The 14,878-nt window shown below is 47.9% G+C and overlaps 1 long non-coding RNA gene across 1 annotated transcript; it reads left to right on the top strand.

Annotated features, from left to right (window-relative positions):
* The first annotated feature begins 8,478 nt into the window (after positions 1-8,478).
* Positions 8,479-14,816, top strand: LOC129622468 (uncharacterized). The gene is made up of 3 exons (XR_008699996.1): positions 8,479-8,527; positions 9,022-9,150; positions 13,780-14,816. It is a non-coding gene; the product is annotated as an uncharacterized LOC129622468 (long non-coding RNA).
* The last annotated feature ends 62 nt before the right edge of the window (positions 14,817-14,878 follow it).

The following is a 14,878-nucleotide window of genomic DNA, read 5'->3' as shown; positions in this document are numbered from 1 at the left end:
CTGACTCTTTGCAATCCCATGGACTCCAGGCTCCTCTGTCCATGGGATTCTCCAGGCAAGAGTACTGCAGTGGGTGCCTTCCTCCGGCGGATCTTCCCAACCCAGGGATCAAACCTACATCTCGTAGGTCTAGCTGCATTGGCAGGTGGGGTCTTTACCACTAGTGTCACCTGGGAAGCAAGGGAATCCTTAGCAAACCTATTTGAGAAGGGTCTGCTGCAGGCCCAGACTGCTTCACCAGTATCTGGGTCTGAGAGAGGCTCCTTTGGATCTGAGTCTGTGCAGGACTTGGGAAGTCTTATTTCCTGGTAATGGCTCCAGCATACAAAGACTCCCACTGCCCAGGACTGATGAAGCCCACATGATTCTCAGGCTGAGACCCACCAGACAGTTCTGCCAGAAATCTGGGACCAGTGGGGTGGGGCCAATCTCCCCGAAGGGCTGGCAACCTGGGAATTTGACCTGCTCAGCGGAAGCGGTCACAATTACCCTGTGCAGTGGTGAGGGTTGTGCACCACAGCCCCAGAGGTGCTGTTGACTCTGTGAAGGCGCCCCCTGGAGTTGTGCAGTGCACAGTGCATGTGGTCCTGGAAGCATTCCTGTCATTCAGGACAACCAGATAGTCTTTTTTTTCTTTTTTTTTTTTTTTAATATAAACTTACTTATTTTAATTGGAGGCTAATTACTTTACAGTATTGTATTGGTTTTGCCATACATCAACATGAATCGGCCACGGGTGTACACGTGTTCCCCACCCTGAACCCCCCTCCCTCCCCATACCATCCCTCTGGGTCATCCCAGTGCACCAGCCCCGAGCATCCCGTATCACGCATCGAACCTGGACTGGCGATTCGTTTCACATATGATATTATACATGTTTCAATGCTATTCTCCCAAATCATCCCACCCTCACCCTCTCCCACAGAGTCCAAAAGACTGTTCTATACATCTGTGTCTCTTTTGGTGTCTCACATACAGGGTTATCGTTACCACCTTTCTAAATTCCATATATATGCATTAGTATACTGTATTGGCAGAGAAGGCAATGGCACCCCACTCCAGTACTCTTGCCTGGAAAATCCCATGGATGGAGGAACCTGGTAGGCTGCAGTCCATGGGGTCACTAAAAGTCAGACACGACTGAGCAACTTCACTTTCACTTTTCACTTTCCTGCATTGGAGAAGGAAATGGCAACCCACTCCAGTGTTCTTGCCTGGAGAATCCCAGGGACGGGGGAGCCTGGTGGGCTGCCATCTATGGGGTCACACAGAGTTGGACACGACTGACGTGATTTAGCAGCAGCATACTGTATTGGTGTTTTTCTTTCTGGCTTACTTCGCTTGTATAATAGGCTCCAGTTTCATCCACCTCATTAGAACTAACCGGGTAATCTTTAGAAAGAGATTAGCAACAGAGCTTCCTGAGGTATCTGTGCGCACATGGCCTCGTAAAGAGATGCCAGGCAGTGGTATGATGACTTGATTCCTCTGGGGGGGTCACACTGCATTCTCAAGGTGGGGTGCACTGGCCATGGTGGTAAACACAGATGGAAGCCTTCCTTTGAGCTCCGCCTGCCCTGTGAACCACGGGGGCCTGCCTTGCAGTGTCAGGGAACATCCCAAGAGTGTACCAAGCACAGATTTGTAGTTAGAAGCCCCAGGCCGCTGTGACAGAAGAGCCACGTGACCTTGGTCAAGGGTCATTCTATGTAGTAGTTTCCTAGGACTGAGGAACAAATTACCACAAACTCCTGAGCTCCCCTTACAGTTCTGGAGCTCAGGAGTCCAAATCAGGGAGGCAGGAAGGTTGGTTCCTTCTAGAGTCTCTGGGAGAACCTGTCCTGTGCCCATCTCCTGGCCTCTGCTGGTGATCCCAAGTTCTTTGGCTTGAAGACACATCACTGCGATCTCTGTCTCCATCTTCCCATCACCTTCTCCTCTGTGTCTCTTTTCCCATCCTCTTCACCCTCTTAAAAAAAAAAAAATGAGTTAAATTTAAATTTTATTGTGGTAAAATACGTGTAACATAAAATTGACCATTTTAACCATTTTTAAGTATATGGTTCAACAGCATTAAGTACTTTCAAACCCATCCCTCTTTCACAAAGGTACTTGTCGTTAGACTTAGAACCTGCCCTGATCCAGAATGTTTCGTTCTGAGATTCTTAATTACATCTGTAAAGACTATTTTTTCCAAATAAAATCATAGTCACAGATTTGGGGGAGACATCTCTTTTGAGGGGGCTGGCAGTCAATAGTAGAGCCTCCAAGCCTTGCTTTCCTCATCTGTGAAATGGGACTCCTCATGCTGCCATCTCCGCCTCTTTGTAGGTTGGTTGTGGGCACTTAGGTGTTGTCTGTGCTGGGGAGTTGGCAGGGGGAGGGGGGAGCAGTGGGCCTGTCCTCTCTTGTAGTTGCCCTGTGTGTGGCCTTAATGAGCTCGGTCTCCATGTGGCCTGAGCTCTGGCACCATGCAGGCTCCCCATGAAGTGGGGTGCTGTGTTGCAGAACTGCAAACAGGCATCTGGTCAAGATCCAAGGAGGTGGCTGGGGTATGGGAGGGCTGGCCAGGTTGCTTCATTAATCTCTCTCTACCCACAGAGCGCATTCCTCAGAGGGCCCCTGTGACTCTGATGCTGAGTGGAAAATGAGGGTGAATATTAACCTTGAGACCATCCCCTCCTCCAGAATCCATCTTTCCCGGCTGGGGCTCTAGAGGGAGGCAGACCGATGGGGGGCTGGGCCGGGACCTGGCCTGTTGGCCCCCAGGAGCTGAATCTCAGGAACACGCTTCTGAGCTGTGCAGCCTTCTGGATTGCCACTGCCTCGGCCCAGGGTGATTTCTTACCCCTCTCAATTCCTCTGGCTCTTCCTTGGCTCCCACTTGCCCAACCTCAGTGTCGTCACCTGTGGAATAGTGAGAGCACAGGAGATCCTTCAGGGGCTGATTGGGAGGCTCCAAGATGATGGCAGAGCTTGGAGGCAATGCATGGATGCATGGACGGGCTGCCAAATCCTCCGGGTGTAAATCTGGTTTGCTGTATGCTTTGGGGCAACTTGTTTAACCTCTCTGGGCCTAGGTTTTATCATGGTATGTGTAAGATGGGATGAGAATAGTGCCTATATCATAGGGCTCATGGAGAGATTCCAGATACGCAGCTCCACCGGTACCACTTGTGCCTCTGTGAAGGCACCCCCTGAGTTGTGCAGTGCACAGCTGGGGGTTTCTGGATGAAAAAATTTGCTGAACGCCCCCCTGCTGTCTGCGGGAACCTTTCCTAGGGCACATAGGTCCTTCCTGCCCTTGTTTTGGGCCTCCCTGCCATGGCAAGAGCACCTCCAGGGCTGTTTCTTTCGCACCTTTACCCCTCGCTACTACCTTGCAGAGCCCAAAAACTTCTGCTGAAAGCTGGATGAAGTTGGCGATATTTCAAGATATTGACCTTTAGGAAGACTATTGCGATAGATGAAATGTTTGTGTTCCCCTAAATTCATATGTTGAAATCTTAACACCCAGTGTGATGGTATTAGGAGGTGGGGCCTTTGGTAAGTGAATAGATCATGAGGGTAGAACCCTAATGAATGGGATTAGTGCTGTTAGAAGAGACACAGAGAGCTCCCTTCTCTTCTGCCATGTGTGTTGTCTGTGAACCAGCAAGCAGGCTCTCACCAAAACCTAGCCAAGCTGGAGCTTTGATCTCTTTCTTCTGGGTCTCCAGAAATATGAGAAATAAATTTCTGTTATTTGTAAGTCACTCAATCTATTGTATCTCTCCAATTGCTCAGTTTGTAAAGAATCCGCCTACAAGCAAGTTCGATTCCTGGGTCAGGAAGATCTACTGGAGAAGGGATGGGAAGATCTCCTGGAGAAGGAAAAGGCTACCCACTCCAGTATTCTGGCCTGAAGAATTCCTTGGACTGTATAGTCCACGGGGTTGCAAAGAGTCCAACACAACTGAGTGACTTTCACTTTCAATCTACTGTATTTTCATTAAAGCAATCTGAAGGGACAAAGACTCTATTAGAAGAAATATAGCGGGTAGAGGGACAAAGCTAAATGACACCAGGAGGAAATAATCAGATAAATCCAGAATGTGGAACATTCTACAACTGGCCTGGTCTCTCAAAAAAAAAAAAAATCAATGCAATGAAAATAAAAGGATGGGAGAACTGTTCTAGGTCAAAAGGAACATACAGTCAAGTGAATGTGTACTCCATGAGCAGACACTGACCTGAACAGATGAGCTACAAAAGATACTTTACAGACTTTCGGGGGAATTTTAATAGACTGGGCTTCAGGTGGGTATTCAGAAATTATTACTAATTTTCTTAGGTGTGATAATGGTATTTGCAGTTAGGAGAATATTCCTTTATATTGGACATGCTGTTGGCGTGTGGAGATGACAGGGGACGATGTCCATGATTTATTCTGAAATTCTTCACACGGTAAATACGTAAATAAAATCTAAGCATTTTAAGTTTCAGGGTGGCTCAAGGGAGGAGAATGAGATGCCCCAGGGGACAGAGCTCACCTTCCTGGGCTTGGCTGGGCCCGCACTGCTTGCCAAACCCAGGGGTGTGCACTTTCTGTGTGTTTGGAGGGAAATGTGCAGCAGCACCTGGCACATAGTAGGTGCTTAACCAAACTTCAATGAGTGAAAGAATGGACAGTCTTTGTGGGATTCACCTTCTAGGATGGGTTCTGGCTGAACAACCCTGTTTACATTCCACCTATCTTCCAAGCTCATCACAAGACAGTTAAAAACACTGGCAGGACGTCAAGGGTCACCTTTGAGGGAAGTGCCAGGGAGGGTTCTCTGAGGTCTCACCGGATGATACCAGGCACCACCGCCATGGCCTCTCTCTAAGCCTCTTCAGCATCTCCTGAGCCCCCTCGTGGAGCTCAGCTACTTCTGCAGCCCCGCCATTCAGATCAAGAGTCAATTGCTCATAATCCTTCTGTCCTGAACAGCTGGCCTGCTGGTCCTTATTCATTTTATTGAATCAGGTGTAGCGTCAGAAGCAGTCCCGTTCCCTGTAAGGCTCCCAAGTCAGGTGAGACACATTGTGGGTACCCACTAAGAACCTGGGGTCCTAAACAATAATAACAACGATAATGATTAATGAAATAATAATATGTTACATCACTCAGTATTTATTGTTTCCAAGTTTGTGCAAATTTGTTTAACAAAAGTTCTTTCTTTAATTATCCTAAGAGGACTGTTTTTGTTGATTTTTTTTTACTTTAATGCTGATCCCCATTTGGCAGGCTGATTCCTAGTTTCACAGTTAAGAAGTGGCACACCAGGGTTCAAACTCCAGTTGCCTCATTCCTGCTTCTTTCCCAGGAGCAACGTTCAGGCCGCATTTCAGGGTTCCTTAGCCGTGAACGCTTGAGGACAGCTGAGAAGTCCTGGAACAGCCAGGGCCCAACAGCCAGTGGTGTACTTCGTTCCCTACCAAGTCCTGTGTTGAAATGATCATCCTTAGTAATAGCTCCTGCCCCTTCTTTCACAATCTTCAGAAGCACACCACAGGACGGTTCAAAGTCGAGCAGGCTGATGCGTCACCTTTGATGGAAGTGCCTGGGAGGACCCTGTCCGAGAGGCCAGCCCGCGGAGCTAAGTAACCTGGTGGCGAACACTCCCCTGCAGTCAGGAAGATGTTCAGGTTGTGTGGCTTTCTTGTCAGCCCTTAGTGAAAGGGCTTCCTGGTGGGTCCCCACTAGCATCTGAGCTAGGCTGGATGTTTCTCATCTTTGTTCCTCTTTCAGGGCCGATAGCTCACCCATCTTCCAGTCGGCAGAAGTTGATATTAGATAAAGACCAGCTGTCACTGGTGGGCTCTGCCCACGTATTCTACCCCAAATGCATCCCTTCAGTAGGTATCTGGTGACATAGGGCCAATGAGGCCCTGCCTGCCTCACAGATGTTAGGTTCCAGCCACAAGCCCCAAAAAAACCTGGGAAAGAAGGATCCAGTTTTCACTGAAAATGAAGCTTTCCAGGGCTGCTGACTAAGGAGTTTTCTTTCCAAACATCTGAGAGAGCAAACAGATTGTAAATTAAGAGGGAGTTACAAGATAGTAACTGAAGGGAAACCAAGCCGCCCAGCTCTCTGGTTGTGGCTGGTGTGGCGCTGATGGGACCCAGGCGGCCAAGAAAGGTGACTAAGCAGGCGGGCGAGTGGGTGGGAGGGGCCGGGGTGCTGGGGACTGCGTTCAGGCTTCTTCCTTGAGCCAAGGGGCACTGGTTTCTTCTGACAGGAGGTGGAACACTGGTCTATGTCTTCCTGTGAGCCAATGAATTAGTGATTCCCACCCAGATCAAAGTTCAGTCTCCCAAGGCAACTCAGCAAAAATAAAGTGAAACAAATTCTCACCCACTCAAACCGGTCTTCCCATGACCAAGGCATTAAGCCTTGAGTCACACTTTGCTTCTCCTTCAGAGTGAAAATACTGGTTTCAGTCAAATGTCTCCATTCAGCTAAAGCTTGGATTTATTGATGGGAGGAGGGCCTCTGGCATAGTCGTCTCTGGCAGTCATCCTGTGGATTTGGGGTGCTGGGGCTGTACTGGGGAGCCTGCCTCAGAACAGAAAAGTCAGGAGCAACTCCCTCTGCCATGACCACACCACCTCCAGCCCTAACTCAGAAGTGCTGCTTTGGAGAACAGAAGAGAAAAGGAGGGGTGGATATTGGAAGCAGACAGTTGGCTGGGCAAGTTTCAACATGGGCATGCCTTCAGTTTTCCCTGTTGTGTCCCTGAGTTCAGTGACTGTCCGTGTGACCCTGTCATTCAGGGATATCAAGCCCTGTCTGAGAACCCCCAAGTCTGAGCACACCCAGGCCTTACTCAGGAACTTACTGCCCATCACCACCCACTGAGGGCCCCTCTGGGGAGAGGTCAGGATTCTGGGTTTGGGAATCTCCTTACAGAGCCATGAGCTTTCCAAACAGGAAAGGGGTGGGCTATGGAGCCATGCCCCAGGAGCACCTGAGATCTCCCCATGTCCAGCCCTTACTTGCTGCTTGTTCAAGGCAGGAATCAAGGCCAAACCATACCCAAACAAATAGCTTTCAGCAAAACCGAAATCCCATGGGGTTGGTATTGGTGTTAGTTAGTTAGAGCTTGGAGAATCGAGTCAGTGATCAATGGAACAGGGTATCTGGAGAAAAATCAGACAGAATATGAGGCAAGGCTCTCATATTTGCAGGCCAAGGCACAGGACAGATGCTGGAAGGATCCCTCCATTTCGCCAAGGGGCTCAGTACTAACTGGTTCAAGAAGCGAACAAGGTGAATGTCTGCTGGGGACCGTGGGCCCGATCGGAGACAGACAGGGTCCCGCCCTCGAGGAGCTCCCAGCCTGAGGGAGCGAGGAGCAAGGCCACAGGTGACTTGACAGCCCTCATCACGCCATGAAGCTTCTGGGATCAGATAGACCTGGCTTCTAGACTCTTCTGCTTCCTGGCTGAGTGACCTTGGGGAAATTACACAGTGTTCCAAGTCATGGTTTTATCCCCAGCAAACTGGGGTGAGTAGTGTTCAGGGACCTCTTAGAGTTCCAGGGAGGATTCTGAGGGCGTGTGTGTGCAAAGCGCGTGCCTGGCACCCAGTGGCACTGCTAGTAATGCAGGCTGGTTGGATGACAATAATGTAAACCTCTTATTATCAGAGAACCCTGCCAAGCGCCCAGGGTGGCAGGAGACCAACCAACTGGTGTTGGGGATGGACGGGGCAGGGGAGGGGCAACCAGAAAGGCTTCCGGGGGTGACGCTGGCCCCGTGGTAAAGAAGAGCAACCCTGGGAGGGGGCATTTGGGTCCTGGAGAGCAGCTGGCCATCCTGGCAGAGCCTGCTACACATGGGTGCAGCCCCAGATGTTTTGTGACACACCGAGGAGTTAAGACTTTGTCATGAGGGCAAAGGAGCACCGGGAAGGCTTTCTGATAGAAGAGCACTCTGCGCTTGGCCAAAGGTTAGATGGGAAGGGAGGCGAGGTGGGGTGAGTCAGCATGGGCTGTCACAGTGGCCACTCAAGAGACTCTGGGGGCCTGAAGATGGAGGAGATGGGGGTGTAGGAGGCATCACTGGTAGGAACTCCAGGTCTGAGAGGATTAGGCATGAGGCAGGGGAGCAGGCCCTGAGCAAAGGTGGGGTTTGGATGGCTAATGGGGACAGGCCACCAAGGCCAGGGGTGAGGGTGTGCAGGCAGGGGAGAGTGCAGCTTTGTGGTGCACATACTTCGATCCAGAAGTCTGTGGGATCCTGGGGGGTGGGGGGCGGTGGCGGGTTTCAGAAGCCTGGGGCATGGCTGGGGAAGGGGCAAGGATGAGGAGCTCGATCAAGACCGTGTGTTACCTGTTTGGGCTGAGGACCCATTGGGAAACACTACATCGGCAACCAGGGAGCCCCTTTCCCGAGGCAGACGCAGCACCCGTTGACCTTTGTGATTTTCTGTGGCTCTAGTCACTGACCCCCAGGAGAGAGATGACCACATGGGGACAGGAGCGTGAGCGTGGTCCAAAGGTGAGTCGAAAGGCGGAAGCCAAAGGAGCCGACGTCGCCACTCACACTCTTGGTCAGGGTGGGTAAGGGGACCGTTGTCTAGTCCTTAAATCCTAGTTTTGGAAAACTGAAGGAAGGGAGCAGTTCTTGAAAGTGGTAAATCTAAAATAAAATATATGAAATGATATGAATTCTAGCTTCAGAGATTGTCCTGTTGAAAAGATGAGGTAACATGATGGACAACGGAGGCATGAGACACGGAGGGCATCCAGGGACTGTGGATGTCAGGCGGCCTTTCTGACTTACTGTCGGGAGGACAGCCATTGCTCCCAGCCTCAGCCTTTCTCTGTATCATCAGTGATGGAGTGCTGACCTGAACGAAGGATGATAATACAAAATTATTTACTGAGTGCTTCTTATGTGCCAGTGACTCTATGGATTATCCTCATTTAATCTCCCATCCTGAGTAGATGCTTTTATCTCTTACTTGTTTTACCGCCCTTACACTTTGGCAGCACCAGGGCACCGACATCAAGCTGAGTGAAGGAAATGCTCGGGATGTCCACGCACTGCCCAGAAGCAGAGTGAGAGGGATTTGGCAAAGCTTTGCCTGCTCTTAGGATCCGTGGCCAAGATGGAGAAATGTGAGTGTCCCTGTGCTGGGAAGATGTGTCCAAGTCTTCCTGGTGCTCTGCAAGGGGAGTTGTGGGGATTTGTACAGCTCAATATCTGGGTCGGTGATTGGATCACACAGGTTATTTGTCAATTTGTGGATGACAAAGCTGAGGAAGGAGGGGGAGACTACATGCTAGATGGTACAATTAAGATTTGATGAGATGGACAGGCTGAAATAGTCATCCAAAACTAGCAGAGTAATGTTGTAAAAGGACAAATGAAGAACTGTTTTTGGTTCTTAGAAACTCAAGGACACAAGTAGATGATAGAAAAAATCTGGCTTGATGGCAATTACGGGGAAAAGACTGTTTACACCATCTAAAGAGACAATGTTGTTGCCATAGACAGTATGGTAACATTACATTACAATAATGCAATTGTAGGCTACATTTGAAAGAAGTGTCTGAAATGAAATAAATATGAGCCCTCTGCCAGTGATGAAGCAACATCTGGTCCAGTTTCAGGAGCACATTCAAAACCATTAATTTTATTTAGTCCGGTTTCAGGAGCACATTCAAAAACATTAATTTTATTTATTTATTTATTATTTATTTTGGGCTGTGCTGGGTCTTCGTTGCTGTACAGGCTTCTTCTCTAGCTGTGGCGAGTGGGTCTACTCTCCAGTTGTGGTAAGCAGACTTCTCATTGCGTGGCTTCTCTTGTTGATGTGCCGGGGCTCTAGGCACATGGGATTCAGCAGTTGTGGCCCCTGGGCTTAGTTGCTCCAAGGTATGTGGAATCTTCCCGACCTGGGGATCGAACCTGTGTCTCCTGCTTTGGAACCAGATTCTTTACCACTGAGCCACCAGGGGAGCCCTCGAGAGCACATTGTAAGAGGAATTATGGTAAACTGGAATAATATGCAGGGAAGGATGACATGTATAGGAAAGACCTGGCAGCCATGTTATCATGGGTGACCTGGTAGAAGGCGGGGACAGGGAGCATGACACTGGTCTTCAGTATTTATGGTAAAGGGATTAGGTTTCTCCCTTGAATCAACCTTAACCTGGTGCCCCTTCTACCTAACCGTCAGTTCTGGCCTGCAAAGCAGGTGTGTGTGTGTGGGGTCAAACAACCTGTGGGAGTCTGAGCTCACATGAGGTCCTGCAGTTGTTCGGGCAAAGGCTAAACTGGCTGCCTGTTCAGAGGGGAGATGCAAGAGAGTGTAAAAGACCGAGAATTAGGAAACTGGATTCAGGTAGGGCCCCTGGTTATAGATGAGTAACATTGTGAATGCCAATTTCCTTTTCCAGGCTTCAATTTCTTCAGCTCTGGGAATGTAATCATCATTGGCTCCCAATGTTTGTTAGCAATGGAACCCTTTGCTCCAGTGAATCGTCTGCAAATCTCCCTGCTCCCCATATAAACCCAGTGTGTCACTATGGACACCCCCATCGCTGCAGGGCCCAGCCCTCCTGCAACACTGCTTCTGGGAGTGACTTGCAGAGCACTGGGCCAGCTGAACTTTCAGTTCTAAAATTCTGATTCTCTAAGGTTTCTCCAAATTAGCTTTTTAAAATTGTTTTTTTGAAAATCCATGTTTTTTTTCATTTGGCCGCTCAGGTCTTAGTTCTGGCACTTGGGATCTTCAATCTTTGTTGTGGTATATAGGGGCTTTGGTTATGGCATACAGAATCTAGGGGGCTTCCCTGGTGGCTCAGTGGTAAGAACCCACCAGCCAATGCAGAAGACACAGGCTTGATCCATGGGTGAGGAAGATCCCCTGGAGTAGGAACTGGCAACCCTCTTCAGTATTCTTGCCTGGAGAATCCCATGGACAGAGAAGCCTGGTAGGCTATAGTGTATGGGGTCGCAAAGAGTTGGAAACGACTTAGTGACTGAACACACACGCAGGATCTAGTTCCCCACCAGGGATCAAACCCAGGCCCCTTGCACTGGGAATGCAGAACCTTAGTCACTGGACCCCAGGGAAGTCCTCCTACTTTAGCTTTTGATTCTGTAGATTCCGACCCCTCATTTTATGCATCAAGTACCTGCGACTTAGAAAGGGATTTATCCAAGATCTTAACAGCTGATTAGTGGCAGAGCTAAACTTAGAACACACAACTCCTAGTTTAATCCAGTGTCCCTTCTACCTCCCCAGACTGCTCCCTACTTCCACCCGTGATTTGTCTCAGTGTTTGTGCCTCTGAAAGGTGCTGGTAAACCTGAGCTACCCACTATTGATCTCTCCCCCTTGGAAAAGCAACAGAAAGGTGACAGATCCCATTTGAGGCATTGCTACAGCCTGAGACAATGGTCCCAGAATTCATTTCTCTATGTACTACTTTAGCTCCATGACATACTGTTTATAAGGACCGAGAAGTGAAAAACAAGAGTGACTCAGACTTCTGGTTGTCCTACATCATCTGTTCTCTCTTTCCTCACTACTAGAATCCCTTTAAGTTGGCCACCCAGGATAAAGGTATTTCCCAGTCTCTTTTGCAGCTAGATATGGTACTGCACATCTTTTGCAGTTAGATATGGCACTGTGTGAATCACAACACTGTGGAAAATTCTTCAAGAGATGGGAATACCAGACTACCTGACCTGCCTCCTGAGAAATCTGTATGCAGATCAAGAAGCAACAGTTAGAACTGGACAAGGAACAACAGACTGATTCCAAATCAGGAAAGGAGTACGTCAAGGCTGTATATTATCACCCCACTTATTTAACTCGTATGCAGAGTACATCATGAGACATGGCAGGCTGGATGAAGCACAAGCTAGAATCAAGATTGCTGGGAGAAGTATCAATAACCTCAGATACGCAGATGACACCACCCTTATGGCAGAAAGTGAAGAGGAAGTGAAGAGCCTCTTGATGAAAGAGGAGAGTGAAAAAGCTGGCTTAAAACTCATCATTCAGAAAACTAAGATCACGACATCTGGTCCCATCACTTCATGGCAAATAGATGCGGAAATAATGGAAACAGTGACAGACTTTATTTTTGGGGGCTCCAAAATCATTGCAGATGGTGACTGCAGCCATGAAATGAAGAGACGCTTGCTTCTTGAAAGAAAAGCTATGATCAACCCAGACAATATATTAAAAAACAGAGACATTACTTTACCAACAAAAGTCCATCTAGTCAAAGCTATTGTTTTCCAGTAGTTATGTATGGTTGTGAGAGTTGGACTATAAAGAAAGCTGAGCGCTGAAGAATTGATGCTTTTGAACTGTGGTGTTGAAGACTCTTGACAGTCCCTTGGACGGCAAGGAGATCCAACCAGTCAATCCTAAAGAAGATCAGTCCTGAATATTCATTGGAAGGACTGATGCTGAAGCTGAAACTCCAATACTTTGGCCACCATGTGAAGAAATGACTCATTTGAAAAGACCCTGATCCTGGGAAAGATAAAAGGTGGGAGGAGAAGGGGACGACAGAGGATGGGATGGCTGGATGGCATCACTGACTCGATGGACATGAGTCTGAATAAGCTCTGGGAGTTGGTGATGGACAGAGAAGCCTGGCGTGCTGCAATCCATGCGGTCACAAAGAGTCGGACACGACTGAGCAACTGAACTCAACTGATGGCACTGCAACTAAGTTCTAGTCAATAGGTTGGAATTAGAAATACTGTCTATACATTATGGAAAGTGTCCTTAGCGGAAAGGAGTATGTCCTTCTCCCATGATGGCTGGAATGCAGACTTGGCAGCTGAACCCCAAAGAGAATACTTGGACCGTAAGAGAGACCATGTGTTGAGAATCGCAGGACAGGATGCTAAGAGTTTCCATTTTGGATGAGCTTATGAAGCCTCTTTACTATCCCCAGACTGTTTTCTGATGTTGAACAGGCAAGAGAAATAGACTGCTAATGTGGAAGCCACCATTACCATTTCCCACCAACTCTGTCATTGAACGTAAGACAGCATTATTTTATATATCACTAAGAAAAAGAAACTGCTGCCAATTAAACAGCTACCCCATCCAATTGTATGACACACTCCAATTTCAGAGAAGTTCAAATGTGACTAAAGTATGAGTCTTATTATATGTAGTATTTTTGGTTTTTGTTACTCACAGCCAAGCCTAATCCTGATTCAAGAAACATGAGGGAGCAAAAAGACAACAAGTTCTAAATAAAGAGCATGACAATCATGTAGAGGGAAGAGCAAGTCTCTCTATAAAAGAATGACTCACAAAAATAGTAGTGACACATGACTCAATTTAGGGAAGTTTCTCCTATAACTTTGTCGTTTGACTTGAATTAACTGGGGGATTAGGTATGGCTATTTGGATTTGGCCATCAAGTAAGATGAGACCCTAGGGCATGAGTGTACTGGTTTTAGGATGTGGAAGATGCAAAGTGTGTTAGTCGCTCAGTCGTGTCTGAGTCTTTGTGACTCCATGATCTGTAGCCTACTAGGCTCCTCTGGTAGCTATCTGTGGGATTTCCCAGGCAAGAATACAGGAGTGGGATGCTATCCCCTTCTCTAGGGGATAGTCCCAATCCAGGGATTGAAGCCAAGTCTCCTGCGCTGCAGGCATCCGGATTCTTTACCGTCTGAGCCAAGGCTAAATCAGTCTTCACTGTGTGTGACTTGGCTTTTGGGGTCTCTGACTCCTTGGTTTCTTCTCCCCACCTCTGCAGGGTCCTCTGGCTGACTTTGAGAAGGACAAATGGGCAGCTGCTCTGAGAAGCAGCTGAAGATCAAGACAAACTTGCAGCCAATAACCTCTCCCGTTGCTGAGATTCCCACGGAGATGTGCAAGGCTTTTCCCGCACCAGCCCTGCTAGTTATTGCTTTCCAGTGTAATTCAAGCCTTGATCTGGTGCAAAGCTGAGCTGAAAAGCTGAAAAACGGAAAGCTGAAAAGCTAAGACTTTTGGTCCTCAGGACTAGACCCCTGACCTTAACCTATGACAACCAAGTGTTAATGTACCTGTTGTGACTAAAACATCAAAGGCCAATATGACACACGAAAGGGAAATGTGGCTTATTGAAAAGTTGAGTTTAAGACCAATTTACTTTGTGTGTCATTAAAGCAGGGGCACTTTCTTGAGAAATGTCCACTTGACCACTTTTAAATTATAGCACAGTAACTTAAGTGATCCTGTTTCCTGTGACTGCTTCTTGAATCTACTGGGACCACAGGGGCCTTTATAGATTTTGTGAACTATGCTCTATTGTTTATTGATGGTTTCCTCATATGATAAATGTTTTACATTTATTATTTAATACATCAACCCCACAGGTAGGTGGTATCATTCCCCTTTTTAAAGACAGTGGAACTATGGCTCAGAGAAGTTGATTAACTTTTCCATGGTATCACAGCTAATAAATGGGCTCTGAATTTAGGCTGATGAAAGCTACCATTATACTTTAGTTGTAATGGACTGTATAAGCAGCCCTTCAGCTTCAATTTGCTGAAACAAGTAAAAGTCTGCTGAGGAATACTTTTATCCTTCCATTCAGAAGGTCCACTGGGCACTGATAACTTGTGATTATTCTGAAGGAAAGCCTTCTCTGAAAAAAAAAAAAGTTGGGGGAAATGGCAGGAGATGGACTGGATAAGCACCGTTGCTTCAGGCCTTACTTAAAGTACACTCCAGCAACTGTTGCAGTGGCCCGTGTAATAACCTGGCCACACAGGAATCTCTGTCAGTGACAGAGGTACAGACGAGTTCCAACGGAACATTCCCGTAGCCGATGAGGTGGACTACTGTTGGGCTGACTGCCTGCTTCTAAT

This window comes from Bubalus kerabau, chromosome 11 (assembly GCF_029407905.1).
Source record: "Bubalus kerabau isolate K-KA32 ecotype Philippines breed swamp buffalo chromosome 11, PCC_UOA_SB_1v2, whole genome shotgun sequence".
NCBI lineage: Eukaryota > Metazoa > Chordata > Mammalia > Artiodactyla > Bovidae > Bubalus > Bubalus kerabau.
This window is presented reverse-complemented; position numbering and strand designations above follow the sequence as displayed.